At 40.0% G+C, this 17,028-nt stretch overlaps 1 protein-coding gene and 1 pseudogene across 1 annotated transcript in view; one reads left to right on the top strand and one right to left on the bottom strand.

The window, feature by feature from the left end:
• Nucleotides 1-17,028, top strand: part of SUCLG2 (succinate-CoA ligase GDP-forming subunit beta) — a 278,731-nt gene that overhangs the window by 91,712 nt on the left and 169,991 nt on the right. The window lies entirely within an intron of this gene.
• Nucleotides 1,091-7,728, bottom strand: LOC125161082 (proline-rich protein 3-like; annotated as a pseudogene).

The following is a 17,028-nucleotide window of genomic DNA, read 5'->3' as shown; positions in this document are numbered from 1 at the left end:
CCTCTCCACTCCTGACACATTTCCTCAGGACCAGTCTAAAACTGAGCCTGTTTACTGCCGTTTTCACAGAAAACAACCAATGCCAGGGATGTAAGGAAGAAGGTTAGAGAGGGGCGACAGTACTGTCCAGGTTCCATGCACAGGTAAGCTGGCTGGAAAGTCACAGATTTCAGATGAAAGGACTGGTGGCCTCACAGTGATGCAGTCTAACTAAGAGGAGATAGGGTAGCCCATGAGAGGATTTAGAGGACATCCATGGGCTTCGGTCAAACCTAGAAAAGCCAACACCAGGTTGGGGAGACCAGGGAGACAGTCGTGCGGAAAGTTTCACAAGCCTCCCACATTAGGAGGTGCGGACGTTCAAAGGGCACCAAGAGCCTCACTCATTTTGGCAGAAAAACTTGAGTGTAGGTAAGTCACAGAGATGCCACAGACGCTGAGAGAGAGGCTCCATACGAGAGGATGCACAGTTTCACAAAGCACAGCGGTCACAGACCAGAGCCGTGGGGATCGTGCTACTGATACAGAAACTACAAAATCCAAAAGCAGGTTGAGTTGAGTTGCCTTTCAGGGGGGGCGACGCTGCACCAGTCATCCATACTTGACACCAGGTCAACCTGGTGAGTTCCACAGAGCAACTGGCAACTTTGGGGATAGGGATTGTCACATGAAAGGGACTTAAGCCAAGCAGCTAGAAGAAGGGAATGCTAAGAAACTGCTCCAGGGCTCCCAGGAACCGAGGGCAGTACCAGCGACTGGGTGGACAGATACACAAGAAACAGCAGCAAAGAGGTTTCCTGTTCAGTAGTTGGTGAGGGGGAAGAGGGTCCAGGAAACAGTTGAAGGGAGCAAAGATGGGGTGATGAGGCTCTGAAGGCAGTCTCTAGAGGCTTGAGCAGAAGAAAGAGCACACACTGGGCACCAGTGTTGAAACACAGCTCTGTACCCCAAATGGAGGAGGTGGCAGATGGGAGTGGGTGTTACTGACTGAGGGTGGTGGGTGGAATAGCACAGTGGCAGTTACAGGGCCACATGGAAATATGTGGCCAATCCCAGAGGGCTCCTTCCAGCCTGGTGGGAAGGCACAGTCTCACAGAGAAGCTCTGTTGACATCAGAGTGGTAGAAGGTACACAGGCCCTCATATCAACAGTGGCCTTTTTTGGCAAAGTGTCGGCAGACAAGGTAGTTGGATTTGTCTTCCATAACTTGGGGGCCATCCTTGGAGAGACAGGCATTTTTGATAAGAGACCAACTTGTGAGCCTTTGAGAATTTCTCTGCTCTTTGTGAAAGGCTCCCCTGGAAGGACCCCCATGGCCTGGTCCAGGAAAAGGAGGTTCAGTATTGGCCCCCAACCAACCATGAGCATATGGGCCACACCTAGGGCCTAGGTCTCCCTGAATTAGGCCTCTGCCCTGGGGAGGAGCTGGGAGACTCAGTGGCGGTGGAATCATTGGTCCCCTTGATCCCGGAGGACCTGTGCAAAGAGAATCTGTATTCTTTTCTGCCCAGTTACCTTTTACTCAACATCATGTTCGCGAGATTTATCCAGGTTGCCTGTAAGAGGAGTCCTTCATTTTCATTGCATTGTGGTATCCCGTTGCATGCACACTCAACATCTTATTCATCCGTCCTGCTGGTGGGGTACATGTGGGTGGATTCCAATCTAGAGCCAACTTGCAGTCACCAGGCTTTCCATTGGCCATGGGGGAGGGCCCAGAAGCCTGGGTGATCCCATAGGGCTCCCATCCTCCTCGTCTCCTGTGTCTTCCCCCTCTGGCAGTGGCAACTGCTCCGGTGGCAGCTGCTGCTGCTGCTGATTCGTTCTGCCTTCTTTTGTTCTGGCATCACAGTTGCGGCAGTGTTTGCAGTGGGATTTGGAGGGCAGTCCATACCTTGTATTCTTAAAAGTTCTTTTATTTATGACTTCAGCATGACTTCAGATACTTCGGAGAAGTACTACTTGTTTATTTTATGCTCCGCATGGGATCTTTTATGACTCTTCCTTAATTTTTCTCATAGAATTTGTAATTCTCTTCTCAGTTGCTTATTTTTATCACAGAGTGAACTGTACTCCTAACTGCTGTAGTTGAACTTAATTCTTTATTTACTATGCTATCCAGCTGGGTCGGGTCAACCTGTAGAATGGTTTGCACTCAGGTGGTTGATGTGATTTGGGTTTTTTTTTTTTAAATCACTGTTTTGGTATTGACAGTAAAAGTTCATTTGAACAATTTTGCTATCAATTTTTTGTTATAACAGTTTTGTTATTTATTTATTATTTTATTATTTATTTATACTCAGTGAGAACTGAAGTGTTCAAGCTATGAATCAAGTGAACCTGTAATATTTTCTGTCTTCTCGACTTGCTTTCCCCCCCAATCCACTTGGCCTGAGATATTTATATTTCGTTGGCAGAGCACAGGTAACTCTCAAGTGAAATTCTCTAAAATCAACAGTTGGGAAAGATCTGATTCTCAGTAAGGTTCTTTGAGAAGGTTTCTATTTTCCTTGATAGAATCTCCATCTCACATAGCAGAGCAGTTTTCTCAAGCAGAGGGTGTTCTTGACATTTTCCCAGACGGTTGCAGCTCCTCAAGATTGCTCTGGGAATTTAAATATGTTTATCTAAATTCATCTATCTATTTGCTATTTAAAGAGAATGTTTCAACACATTTGTGAATGGGAAATACTTCTTAAAACTGTTCGGTTCTGAATCAGGAAACTTTCCTAAGGCTCCCTTTTTTCTATATAAGTTGTACAGATTATTTACTGGCCCATGTGAAATGTTATTGTCTTCTGCTTTAAGCAAATCCTATCATACCATAATTTGTCCTTCCCTTCAGAGAGGGTCTCTGGGTTCTGAACGAACAACTTCTCTGCGTTCTCAATGAAATTGTCACACAGGTAAGATTTAATCTTCGATTTCTTGGGGAGACCTATGTTGAGTTCTTTCTTCTAGTCATCATGATTGACGAGTAATTAAGTTTACATACTTATAATCACATCCACACAAATTGGTGTCAAAATAGCAAGGAAACATGTCTTTTCCAACATATCCAGTAAGCTGTAGTTATGTAGAAAGCCAGGGTAAAAAGGGGTCAGAGGTCCGCAGAAGTGGAGACCCAATTAAGCCCTCTTTATGGATGTTCCTGTATTTTATGTGTAGAGAGTGGCCACATGGGAAGTGCCCCATTTTTCTAGTTCAGTTCATTGTAGACCAGAGAACAGCTGCCCAGAATCCACTAGACAGCTGACTTCATGTCATTCATTTTCTTCACATCTGTCTGGATGAAATTTTGTTTTTTATCCTTAAATTCATTGTTAGTGGCATAATTTTGATAGTTTTCTGAGATCAGATCTTCATATTGGGGTGTTTCTCATGGATTTCATGGCTGTTTTCTTTTTTATAAATTTGTTTTTTAAGCAACTTTTTGGAGAAACACCAAAAATTTGGAGAAATTACAAAGCATAATTTACTCATTGCACATGTGCCATTCTATGACTTTCGGTAACTTGGTTGACTTGTGCACCCATCGTCATAAGTTGTAGAACATTTTGATCCGCCACCCCTAGTGAGACCCTTGATGTCATTTATAGTTAATCCTTTCCCCTACTCCCAGCCGCAGACAACCCCTAATCTACTTTTTGCCTCTCAGTTTGCCTCTTCTGGGTATTTGGTATACTGGAATCAGGATATGTGGCCTTTTGTGTCTGGCTTCTTTTGCTTAGCATGTTTTTGATGTTCATCCCTGATGGCATGTATCAGTAGTTGTTTCCTCTGAATCACTGAATAGTGTTCCATTGAATGGATGATACTACATTTTGTCTATCCATTCACCTGGTGGTGAACAGAGATTGTTTCAATTATGGGGCCATTATTGTTCATAATGCTGCTACATGAATATTCACGTTCAGGTCTCTGTGTGGACATATGTTTTCATTTCTTTTGGGTAGATGGCTAGCATTAGAATTGTTGACTCATAGGTAACACTGTGTTTAACTTTTTGAGAAACTACCAGTTTCCCAAAGTAGTGTACTATTTTACATTTCTGTCAGCAATGCAGGAAGTTTTCTATTTCTTTTTACCCACACCAATATTTGTTATTTTCTGTCTCTTATGGTAGAGCTATTCTAGAAAGCATGGAGTGGCATTTCATTGTGGTTTTAATTTACATTTGACTATTGACATGATGTTGTGTATCTTTTTATGTACTTAGCCCTTCGTCTAAACTCTTTGGCAAATTGGTCATATCTTTGGCCCGTTTTTTGATTGAATTTTGTCTTCTTATTCTTGTGTTGTGAATGTTATTTACAAATTAGGGAGCCAAGTCCTTTGTTGGATATGTGTTTTGCAACTTTTTTCCCTCCCAGACTATTTCTGGTCATTTCATTTTTCCAGTGTTGCTGTTTGAAGTGCAGAGGTTTAGAATTTTAATGAGGTTCAACCTAACAACTTTTTCGTCTTTGAACTGTGTTTTGGATGTCATATCTAAGAGATTTTTACCATGCTCAAGTCTCAAAGATTTTCTCCTGTATTTTCTTCTAAAGGCTTTATTATTTTTAGTTTTTACATTTGTCTATGATCCCCTTTGAGTCTGTTTTAATATATGATGTAAGTTGAGGGTCTGAGTTCATCTTTTTGCAGTTGTTCCAGAGTCATTTTTTTAAGCAAACTGTGCTTCCCCCAGAGAATTGCCTTGACACTTTATTCAGAAGTCAATTGATAATCAGTTTAAGGGTTTATTTCCAGACTCTCGATTCTGTTCCATTCATCAGTATATCTGTCTTTATATCATGTGGTAGGCAGTAAAACAACCCCCAAAAGATGTCCATGCTCTAAACCCCAGAACCTGTGACTTAGGTTGCTTTATATGGCAGAGGGAACTTTGCAGATAGAATTACATATGAATGTGGGGGAAGGCGAGTATCCTGGGCCCCTGAATGGGGTCCCTCTAATCATACAAGTTCTTGAAAGTAGAGAACTTTTCCATGCTAGGTCAGAGATACAAGATGGAAAAAGGAGGTAGTATATACTAGAATATGATAGGGACTGAACCCACTGTTTACTGGCTTTGAAGATGGAGGAAGGCAGTCACCAGTGAAGGAATGTATCCGGTCTCTAGAACCTGGAAGCAGCTTTCAGGTGACAGCAAGAAAACAAGGATCTGAGTACTACAACCCAGGAACTGAATTCTGTTAATAACCTAAATGAAAAAGGACACAGATTCTCCCCTGTAGCCTCCACAAAGGTTACACAACCCTGCCAACACCTTGATTTTAGCCATGTGAGACTGATTAAGTAGGATATTTCCATTAAGTATGATAATTGCTATATTTCTGGATGTTTTAACCTAGAGCTTGTACTGTGGTGCTGCGAAATGGAAAGCAGCTTACTTCTAGCAAGAATCAAGCCTGTTTTACTGCTCTGGGTTTTATCATTCACTGAAAGTGGGAAAGTACATTTGTTCCTTGTTCAGAGTATGGCTCTAAACCAAGTTCTGTTGTCGAACAGTTATGCCCTGTGTAAATATTATAAGAACACTCGTATTTTAATTTTGTGCAAGTTCAAGCAAAAATTGGTAGTACTGCTGTTCATAAGCTAAAGAAAGAACCATTTTAATTATTCATTTGTACGTTCTTTTATTCCTTCCTCCATTTGCTGTTACACTTTTTCATCCATTTGGCCATCTGTCCATCTGTTCTCCCATCCATCCAAGAGATATGAATTAACACATACAGCATGCCATATGATAGGTTTTGGGGCCTGGGAGGGAAAAGTTATGCCCTTTGCAGGAGGAATTCAAATGGATGGAAGGTGTTGGATGTAGAAGGAGCAAAAGATACAACGTGCACAGGTCTGTGACCTGAATGATTACAAATGCGGGAGATTTGTAGTCTTCTGGGAAATGGGTCACACGGGATGAATTCTTTGTTCCACGGACTGTCCAGTAGTGCCAGCTCTGGATTGCTGAGTTTATTGTCCTTGGTCATTGCCTCTGTCGTCACTGTCATGTGTCATATAAACTTTGTTTCTTTGTAGAAAGTGGACACACACAAAAGTTACCATGTGTGGTGATGATAAAGACAGAGAAAAAATGCTCATGGGTACCAAAGACAAATTATGCATAGAAAGAAATATTTCTTTGGCAGCTTGGATTTATGACATCGCGGAGTCATCTATCTCTTCTGCAACAAATCAAGAAAACCTGATTTGTGAACCTGTTTTTACCAGTGTCTCAATCAGTGCAAAAATTATTTTAAAAAATGGTTTTTGTTGTGCAAGGAAAATGAAGTGGCATAGAGTGAATATTCAGCTGGTGGTTACTTTGGTTCAAATTCTTTGCTGATTTTTTTCCATAAGGGATAAATCCTATTATTGGTTTTATTTTACAGATGAGAAAATTGAGGGCCATAGGCTTCGAGGGTTTGTTTGGCCAGTGTCAACAAATGGGCTTTTTATGGAGGTGGCATTTGAACATTGGCCCCTTGGAAGTCAGGGTGCTATCTCCTCACTACCTCTAGAGATGTGATCTCAGATCTGGGTGTTCACTCAGCGACAGTCAAGTATATAATGCAGAGTGTCTTAAACTCCACACTGTTTATACTTTGGGCAAGAGAATTCTTCGTTGTGGGGCTGTCCCGTGTATCACGTGATGTTGAGCGGCATCCTTGGCCTCTACTTGCTAGATGTCGGGAGCAGCCCTTCGTTGACACCACCAGAAGTGTCCACATGTTGACATATATCCTGTGAGGGACAGTATTGCCCTTACTTCAGAACCACTGCGGTTACCACGCAGATTAGGATTATGTGCTCTGGTCCCTTGAGAAGAAAATCATGGCTCAATGTTTCAGGTAGGTAGAAGAAATTACCATTGGTGATGGTAATATCTGAGATTTTATCCCTGCTGGAATAAGCCAGACTGTAAAATTTGAGGGCACAGTCTCCAAAACCACCTTCACTTCTGACATCAGTTCAAGTTTGGGAGTTCCCCAGAACCATTCTCATTTTCATGGTTTGCTAAAAGGACTCCCAGAGCTCACTGAAAGCTGTTATACTCATGGTTACAGTTTATCACCAGGAAAGGATACGAATTAAAAGCAGCCAAAGGAAGAGTTGGATAAGGCAGGGTGTGAGAGCACTCCATACTTGCAGTTCCTTTGTCCCTTTCCTGTGTGACATTGAAGTGTGTGTGACATTACATACAGTATTGCCAGCCAGAGAAGCTCACCTGAGCCTCAGTGTTCAGAGTTATTATTGGGGCTCCATTACGTAGGCATGGTTGGTTGATTGATTGCCCGTGTTTTGATTCAGCACCTGTGTGACCCAAAATCTCCACCCTAAAATTCACGTTTGATCATTCTGATACAGCCAGCCCTTACCCTAAGACTATTCTCTAACAGGAATGACACAGATTACTTCTTAGAAGTTGAGGGCAAAGGCCAGACCACTCTTTGGTCGTGGTCACATTCTTTATTACACAAACCCTGAGAAAAGGAACAGATGTTCACTTGCGGTTTGAAGGACCATGGCACATATCCTCAGTAGCAATTCAGGGATAGTGTAAATGGCAGACACAGCAGTTTGCTAGGGCTGTTCTCATGAAATACCACAGATGTAGTGGCTTAAACGAAAGAAGTATATTTCTCACAGTTCTGGAGGTGGCAGCAGGTTGATGCTAATCTGAGGTCTCTCTCCTTGGCTTGCAGATAGGGGTCTTCTCGCCATGTCCTCACATGGTCTTTTCTCTATGCCCACCCATCCCTGGTGTCACCCTCTTCTTATCAGGACACAATTAAAATGGATAGGACTCCACCCTAATTACCTCATTTAACGTAATCATTTCTTTGAAGACCTTGTCTCTAAATATGGTTACATTCTGTGGTCCTGGGGATTGGGACTTAAACATATGCATTGGGTGGGTGGGTGGGGAGCACAATTCAGCTAATGACATTCTGTTCTCCAGTCTCTCTCACCCCAATTCATGTCCTTCCTGCATGCAAGCTATACTCCCCCATCCCATAGCCCCAAATGTATTAAACCAGTCCTGCATCAACTCTAAAATTTCATCTAAATATCTAAATCAGCCACTGATGAGGCTCTAGGTATGATTCATCTTGAAGCAAAGTTCCTCTCCACCTGTGAACCTGTGAAAACAAATGATCTGTTTTCACAGTGCAATGTGGGGCCAGACATAGCATAGAAATTCACATTTCAAAAGGGAGAAATCAGAATGAGGAAAGATATCACATGTTCCAAGCAAGTGTAAAGCAAATTCTTTTAGATTTTAAGGCTGAAAGATGTTTTGTTTTGTTTTATTTTATTTTACTTTATTTTATTTTACTTTATTTTATTTTATTTTATTTTATTTTATTTTATTTTATTATTTTTTTAGAGTGAGAGCATGTGTGCATAAACAGGGGAGGAGCAGAGAGAGAGAGAGAGAGAATATCCCAAGCAGCCTTCATGCTCAGTGTGGAGCCTAATGTAGGGCTTGATCCCACAACCCTGAGATCGTGACTTGAGCTGAAATCAAGAGTCAGATGTTCAGTCGACTGAGCCCCCCAGGTGCCCTTGTTTGTTTTGGTGATGCTGTATCCTCTGAGACCACTGGGGTGTTAGCTCTTCTTTCTAGGCCCATTGGGGTAGCAGGGTTGCTGCCTCAGTCCCTGAGGGTGTCAGTCTCACCTCTACAACTCCTGAACAAAGTTAAAATGATGAGATATGTCTATCCAGTAAGAGAAGTACTAAGTCCTACTTGATCCTCATATTCTTACAGGTTACAGTCAAGCTGGGGAAACAGAGATCTATCTGTATAAATAATTGTAACAAACTAGTGTAATCAATACTTGTAATAAGCCATAAATTCTATGATTGAAGAGGTTATGTCCTAAGACTTTAGAAATATTTATCTGGAATATCCTGAGGGTTTTTTTTGTAATTTTTTTGGCCTCATATCTTATAAGAAGTTATTGAATTAGTGAATCATAAAAGAGAATTCATGCATTTGCTTTGGTAAGATTGAGAATTTCAGGATTCCAGATGAGATTGGGCATGATAATTGAAAAGCTCATCAGTCCAGTCATCATCCCAAAATGTGTTTCTAATGTAGTTTTAACTTCCACCAATTAGCTTAGCTTAGCTTTAGGAATGATTTCCCCAAATAGCTCTAAAATTGTTTTGAGAGCTTTTAATATTTATTTATTAATTTATTTATCTATTTAATTAAAAAAAAAATTTTTTAACATTTATTCATTTTTGAGAGACAGAGACAGAGCGCGAGCAGGGGAGGAGCAGAGAGAGAGGGAGACACAGAATCCGAAGCAGGCTCCAAGCTCTGAGCTGATAGCACAGAGCCCGATGTGGGGCTTGAACTCACTGAATGTGAGATCATGACCTGAGCCGAAGTCAGACACCCAACGGACTGAGCCACCCTGGCGCTCCTAATTTTTAAAAGCTTTCTGCTTTTGGAAAAATGAGACAAGATAATTTGAAGGATTCATAATTTGTGTTCATAAAATATTTGTGACTTTTCTTTAAAAAATAAGTCACTTGTCCACACGCAAACTTGCACACAGATGTTTATAGCAGCTTTCCTCACAATTGCCAAAACTTGGAAGCAACCAAGCAAGACATCCTTCAGTAGGTGAATGGATAAATAAACTATGGAACATCCAGACAGTAACCAGTAAAGAAATTTGAACAGTGTAATATTTTTTAAAAAGCACTAAAAAACAAAACAAAACAAAACAAAACAAAACAAAACTATCAAGCCATGAAAAAACATGAAAGAAACTTAAATCCCTATTAGTAAGTGAAAGATGCCAATCTGGAAAGGTTACATACTCTATGATTCCAACTATTTGATGTTATGGAAAAGGCAAAACTGTGGAGAAGATCATTGGTTCCTGGTGGTTAGAGGGGAGGGGGAGGGATGAGTAGGTGAAGCATAGAGGATTTTTAGGGCAGTGAAACTATTCTTTGGTACTTTAATGATGGTCATTATACAAATATTGTTTTACATTTGTCCAAACCCATAGATTGTACCACACCAAGAATGAATCGTCATGTAAACTCTGGACGTTGGGTAATTGTGATGTCTCATTGTAGGTGGGGGGGAGCTGATGATGTGGGAAATTTCTTTATCTTCTCAGTTTTGTTGTACACCTTAAACTGGTCTAAAAATAAAACGTATTGAGAAAAGGAAAAAAGAAGTCTCTTAAGTTTTAAGACCAGGATGGAGAGCCTTAGTTTTCTCACATTTTCTCTTGCATTTGTCTCTTTCTGTGTTGCTATGGAATCTCAGGCTAACATAGGATCAAAGAATCACTGCTTTTCAGTCTTTTGTTTATTTTTCATCATTTCCTTACTTTTCTGCTCTAAAATTTATTTGATGCTTTCCCCTCAGAGTTGTAGCTAGCTGGCTCTCACCATTTGGTTGAAAACCACACCACACCCCTTACTCTTTCCTCATTTGCAGAATCATCTCAGATTCTCCTTTTTCTGTTGCCTTTTGTATAACACAAATCCCCTTTTCTTTTGCACATTTAGGCCCAACACCGAATTTTGCTTAAATTGAAAAATGTTCAGTGACCTTAATACTATAGTCCTTTTGCTGTCGTGGCCTCTCCCTCGGGAGCAACAAAAGTCATGCAAAACTGGTCTCTGTAGTGCCTGTGTTTTACATTTTGGTGGAGTTTTATTTCTGCCAAGTCTTCTTGAGAGAGCTAATCAACTCCCATCTTTATTCTTTGCTGAGGCAGCTAACAGGGTTGTCATCACCGTCTTTTCTCCCCATCTCTTTTTGGGGTTACATACAATTGAATTAACTTTACAGAGCAACAGTTTCTGGAAACATTTTCTGAAGAACAAAAAAGGTAGATTTTCTTTGTGTATAAATAAAGAGAACATTTTATGCTGAATGAATGAAGATTTTTTAAATAAAACATTGCCCCTCCTCTACTTTGGTTCAGCTGGGGAAAGAATCAATTTTATGTTCTGCAGGTACAAAGAAAGATCAAAAGGAAAAGCTGACAGTCTCAACAGAGGGCACGGTGGGACGCCTGGCTTGGTCTCTGTTTCTCTGGTGGACTTTAAACAGCCTCTTTTCACATGGAATAAATTAGAGAGAGACTCAAGTTTTCTTCTGTGGCAGTAGGAATGAATAGTGAACAGAATCAAAAGATTTCCAAAGAAGTATAGTTGTACCATATTAAAATGCAGTGTACCTTATCTTTAAAAGTATTTTGTTAATTGGGGTGCCTGGGTGGCTCAGTCGGTTAAGCGTCCAAATCTTGATTTCAGCTAAGGTCTTGATCTCACGGTTTGTGAGTTCGAGCCCTGTGTCGGGTTCTGCACTGACAGCCTGGAGCCTACTTGGATTATTTCTCTGCCTCTTTCAGTCTCTTTCTCTGTCTCTCAAAATAAACTTAAAAAAATGTGTTTTGTTAATTTCCACTGATTTTTTCCCACCCTTCCAAAGGAGGCTAAACCTTATAATTATAATTATAAAGCATTAAAAATGGAGAATGGAGGGGCTCCTGGGTGGCTCAGTCAGTTAAGTGTCCAACTTCAGCTCAGACCACGATCTCATGGTTCATGGGTTCAAGCCCTGTGTTGGGCTCTGTGTTGACAGCTCGGATCCTGGAACCTGCCTCAGATTCTTTGTCTTCCTCTCTCTCTGCCCATCCCTGCTTGCCCTCTGTCTCTCTCTCTCTCAAAAATAAACATTAAAAACTTTTTTTAAAAATGGAGAATGGAAGATACCAAATTATAAAACATGGAGAATGGAAGAAATCCATAATTATAAATAACCATTAATCTTTAAAATCCTAAATGATTAGATCTTTTAAATTTCTTAAAAGTTAATTTATTCACTATGGAGAAGAACATAATGGTTTTTCTTTACTTCTGGTATATATGTTTTTAATGGATACAATTCAATTAAAGAAAAGATACTGTGTTATTAGTGGGAGATAGTGGAGGAATTGTTGCTTTTCAAAGTCTATAAAATCTCTGAAGAAAGTATGCTTTTTATTTTTAGAAAAAAAAACATTATTTTCAGAATTTCTGTACGTATTGCATGGTCATAGTAGAAAGTGTTGAACTGAGAGGGAATTATAAAGAAGAAAGTAAAACTCATCTATATGATTTGTTCCCAGAGAGATTACAATTTATTCATTGCCTTTATTTTTCTGTGTGCCAGTCTATATATTAAGCATTTCATATAGCTTTATTTCATAAAATTGAGATCATGCTTTATGATTTTGTAGTCTGCTATTTTACATTAACATGGTAGATGAAAATTTTTTCATGTAGTTAAATATTCCCTGCAAATATACTTGTGATGATTGTATTAAAACCCATCATTTGATGAATGGGAATTTTTTTTTTAACAGCTTTTCTCTTGTAGGATTTTCAGGTTGCTTTCTCTAAATTGGGTGTAAATTTACAACCTGAGGTTAAAGATATAACTTTATAAGGGAATTTTCACCATCTTCGGAGAACCAAGGGTTCGCGGAAAAGGCCCATCAGCTGCCTGATACTTCAGCACCCTCCTGCACGTTCTTGGCTTTGAATGTAAAATCTTGTCTTAAGTGGGTGGTGTGCAATTCCTTCCACTGCCCTGCACACTGTCTCTCTGATTGAGCCCGGGTCACCACCACGGCGATTGGGATGGAGTGTGCCACAGTAAATCAAAGATAAGAGGAAGGAATGATTTTCAGATATGGCAGACTGCTGAGATGGACAAGCGTTTTCGGGCCTTTCCAGTTTAAGCAGTGAGTATGCTTTGTGACTTTGAGGGACAGCTGTCTTGGAGGGGTGAGTTCACCCTGTGTCCCGGAGGCATTCAGCTATATGGAGCAGCTGCAGTGTGCCGGGTACCGGGGAGGGCGCTCATGATACGTCACCAGGGAGATACGCTGTGTGCGCACAAGGAGCTCATGGGTTACTGAAGGTGACCAGTGACTCTAGTACAACGTGATAAACACAGTAGTAGACATATAGGTAAGTTATCACGGGGACAGAGAGGTTGCAAACCTTACCTGGGGAGTTGGGAAGGCTTCGCAGGGACAGTGGCATTTCTCACACCGTTGGATTGTGGAGGCAGTTTGTAATTGTAGCCAGTGTTACGTGGTTTGGATTCAAACCAGTGACCAGTGAAAGGTATTATGTTTTTTTTTTGTTTGTTTTTTTTTTTAATTTTTTTTTTTCAACATTTATTTATTTTTGGGACAGAGAGAGACAGAGCATGAACGGGGGAGGGGCAGAGAGAGAGGGAGACACAGAATCGGAAGCAGGCTCCAGGCTCCGAGCCATCAGCCCAGAGCCTGACACGGGGCTCGAACTCACGGACCGCGAGATCGTGACCTGGCTGAAGTCGGACGCTTAACCGACTGCGCCACCCAGGCGCCCCAGAAAGGTATTATGTTTTTAAACACATGGCACATTTGTATTCTAGTAGCTAATATTGGATTATAGAGTTAGACTGAAATCATAAAGTGGCTGGTTTTGACACAGAAACCTCCAGGCCATCCTGTAATGCTGTTGTACGTGTATTAAAAAGAAGAAGACTACACCATATTCGGTAGAGTTTTTATTGATCTTCTTCATAGAAAGATTTTTTTAAAGTATATATGACTGCATCAAATGATTTATGAACTTATTTGTGGAATGACTTTTTCCCTTCCTAGACATAAGCCCAGTGAAAGCCAGGACCCTGTTTATTTACTTCCATATCTCCAGCACCTAGTACAGTGCCTGGTATAGAGCATATATTCAATAATACATTCATGTCAAAATTCCTTTTAAGATAAGGTTTGATTGATGTTGTTAGGTAACAGAGTAGCCCATTACTTTTTCAAATGCCACAGACTGAAAATCTAATATATGTTTCATTGTTTAAAAAATCCAGCAGGAAGAATAGAAGTGCTGCTCCAATACAAGGTACAGGAGAAGTGCTGCTCTAAATAGAAGAATATGTTTATGTCATTGACTTTTGAAACAAATTCTGATTCTTTTCTGCTAGAGTACTAGGATTTCAGGCTCTAAATCTATTGTGTAGATTGTAGAACATAATTAGGCCTGCAAAGTACACACAAAAGAGTATTTCCTTTAGGACTTCTTGCCCATTATGGTGAATGTAGAGATTATATTGTGGCATTTGGTTTCCATCCAGTTTCGCCATTGTAGAGTGCCATTCTGGCTTATTTCCTTCCTTATTTCAGTAGACTCGTTTGTAGGTTGCTGAAAATCTAAATCAAATTCAAATATGAAATAAAGATTGGAGTGAATACTAGCAGGTATACGCTAGGATCTGGATTCTAATATGCTAGGATATATGCGAGGATCCAACCCTTCAGATACAATAATCCAAAGGGAAGAAAGCTGTCCAACAAAATGGAGAATGCTTACTTTCCTTGTGTACAGCCTGCTCTGATTACAAAAAGAAAACGCCTGTTAGGTTATTCAAGTTATGTTGATACTGCGATATGCTTAACTTCTCTACAACAATCTTGAAAGTTGTGTTTTTTTTTAATTCCTCCCCCTTTATTCCTTCACACATGTATTAATTAATTGGCAGAAGAGGGCATCAAGGACAACTACTACTTTTCTTCTCTTCTAGTTAGCATCTGCTAATAATAGAGCAAATGCAGGCCCCTTAAGAACTTCAGTGAGGCTTGATCAGCTTAACAGGTAACGCATGTTCTGTTCCATACCTTGCCATTCTTTACTGAGGAGTGTCTTCGAGGTTGTTCTATAGGGAACTTTCTTCATTTATCCCAGTTTGTGAATACACCCTGTTTACTTAACCATCTCTGTCAGCCCCGTCTCCCCCAGTGTTCTTGTTAGAGGTCCAAAAATACCCTTCTGAGGTGTCTCAAGACTTGAAAATCGGGGAAACAGGAACAACAGAGCATTTTCCAGATGACCCAACTTGCTCAAAGTAGAAGAGGAGACTTAGTTCTCCCTGCGACACAACATTCTTCCTCGCTGTTCACAGCAGAATTCCAAAGACTCTTCCCTGAGACAGTGATTTCAGACCCAGGCTTTGGGGGGGTACGCAATGCATTTCTAGTCTGTTTTTGTGGTATTGAGTGATTTTCAGAGAACACATGTGATGAAATTTATTTTCTATATTATGGAAGTACAGTTATGATTATAAATAATAAACTATAATAAAAATTAAGAATAATGGAGTATAAATTATGTGCATTATAAGTTATAAATTGCAGTGTGGAGTCGTTTGAATTTAATAATTAATAAAGTATAAATTATAGAGCTATATATTTTAGAAATTATAGTATTAAAATATGTAAATATGTTTTTCATGTGTGTATGTACATACACAGCCCACTAATGTTTGCATGAATCAAACTTTCAGCGTTAATGAGAATAATATCGATAGGAGTAATAGGAGCCACTACCTACTGAGCACTTACTTTGTGCCAGGTGTTAAATTAGGGCATTTTATAAAAATCAGCTCGTTTTAATGCTTCAGCAACCTTATGAGGTGAAAGATGTTTTCTCTATCTTATGAACAAGGAAATTCATCTCGAGAAATTTATATACTTTGCCATGCTCTTGACCATCAACATCATGCTACTACTTTACTCTGTGCCCCAATAAAATTGGGGCACTGTTTTGCTGAGGAGGATGTAAATTGGGGAACTTGGGCTCTCAGATTGCATTTTCAAGGGTAGGCATACCGGGAAACCACCCTGACTGCCTGCAGATTACACAAGAAGGAGTTCACAGTGAAAACGTGCTCCACTTATCTGCTCCTAGCGAGGGATTTTGCAGGGGCAACTGGTGGCTTTAAATGACCAGGGTCTCTTCAACCTCTCACTGACCTGTTCCTCTTTCGCCCATTAAAAAAAAAAAAGTTAAAAAAGGAATGTTAGAGGGACAGAAGGTTGATGGAAACCAAATGTTGGTCTGGCCCAGTCTTCGGATCTAACTCTGATCTGAAAGCCTTGTGGATGGCAGATAGCTATAGGATGAACCATAACTTCAAACGCGATAGGATGGGTTTTGGAAACCCCTAATGTAATATGGTAGCAGACTACCCTTAGATTTATTTACACAGTGCGTGTCATATGTGTCTCTGTCTGTGTTTTACTCCGGTAATGAAAGGAGCACAGAAATCTAGGATGCACGTGATACTCAAAGCTGTTTCATTTCATCTCATTTTTGGGTATGCACCACTGAAAACTGAACCTCTAAGAATTTGTTTTAGTCATTTTCACAGAGGGCATGGGAATAGAGTGGGGGAAAAAAGAAACCATGAGGGGATGATTGAACGTCGATTGAATGTTGAGGGGAGGAATATGTGATCAAACATTTGTTTTTCGAAATATTTATTTTCACTGGAATCTTGAAGACGCATAAAATCTTCCAGCTCATTTTTGCTTATATAGTTAGTTGGCAAAAAAAAAAAAAAAAAAAAAAAAAAAAAAAAGATGTTGCAGCTGCTAAGTTTGTGTTCTTCTTTTCTCAGGGGACTTGAGGAGGGGGGAATTGTTGAGAGCATTAATATTTGCTTTGCGTCAAATACCGCATGTAATATTGTCTCAATGTTGGGAATGTTTAATCAAAAATAATGCAGAGAATAAAAGATATCAAAGAACCCACTTCATTTTCTTGGTGTTCATCAGTGTCCACAAACATTGGTGTAGATAACTGCTATATTCAGTGGTCATTAACTCTACTACAGAAAGATAACAGACAAAATGCTTATCACCTTACTTTTGCTCATCAGGTTTGTGGGAGGCATTAAAACAAGATGCAAGTAGCCTTTGGGAATAAGATAGAGTGAATATAATGCTAAGTGTCTGGCAGAGTTGTGTTGTTCCCCATAGAAAAGGAAGTTAGCTATCAAAGAGGATTTTTTTCTTAATGTTTTCCAAGCATCTGGCAGGGTTAGAAGCCTAACATTCTAAATGAGCAGAATATATACAGCTGTGTATTAAGTTGCTGATTTTATGTTTGCTGTGCCTTTTTTTTTTTTTTTAATTCACATTGTAA

This window comes from Prionailurus viverrinus, chromosome A2, assembly GCF_022837055.1.
Source record: "Prionailurus viverrinus isolate Anna chromosome A2, UM_Priviv_1.0, whole genome shotgun sequence".
NCBI lineage: Eukaryota > Metazoa > Chordata > Mammalia > Carnivora > Felidae > Prionailurus > Prionailurus viverrinus.
Note: the sequence above shows the minus strand (reverse complement) of the source record. Positions and strands in the feature narration are given on the sequence as shown.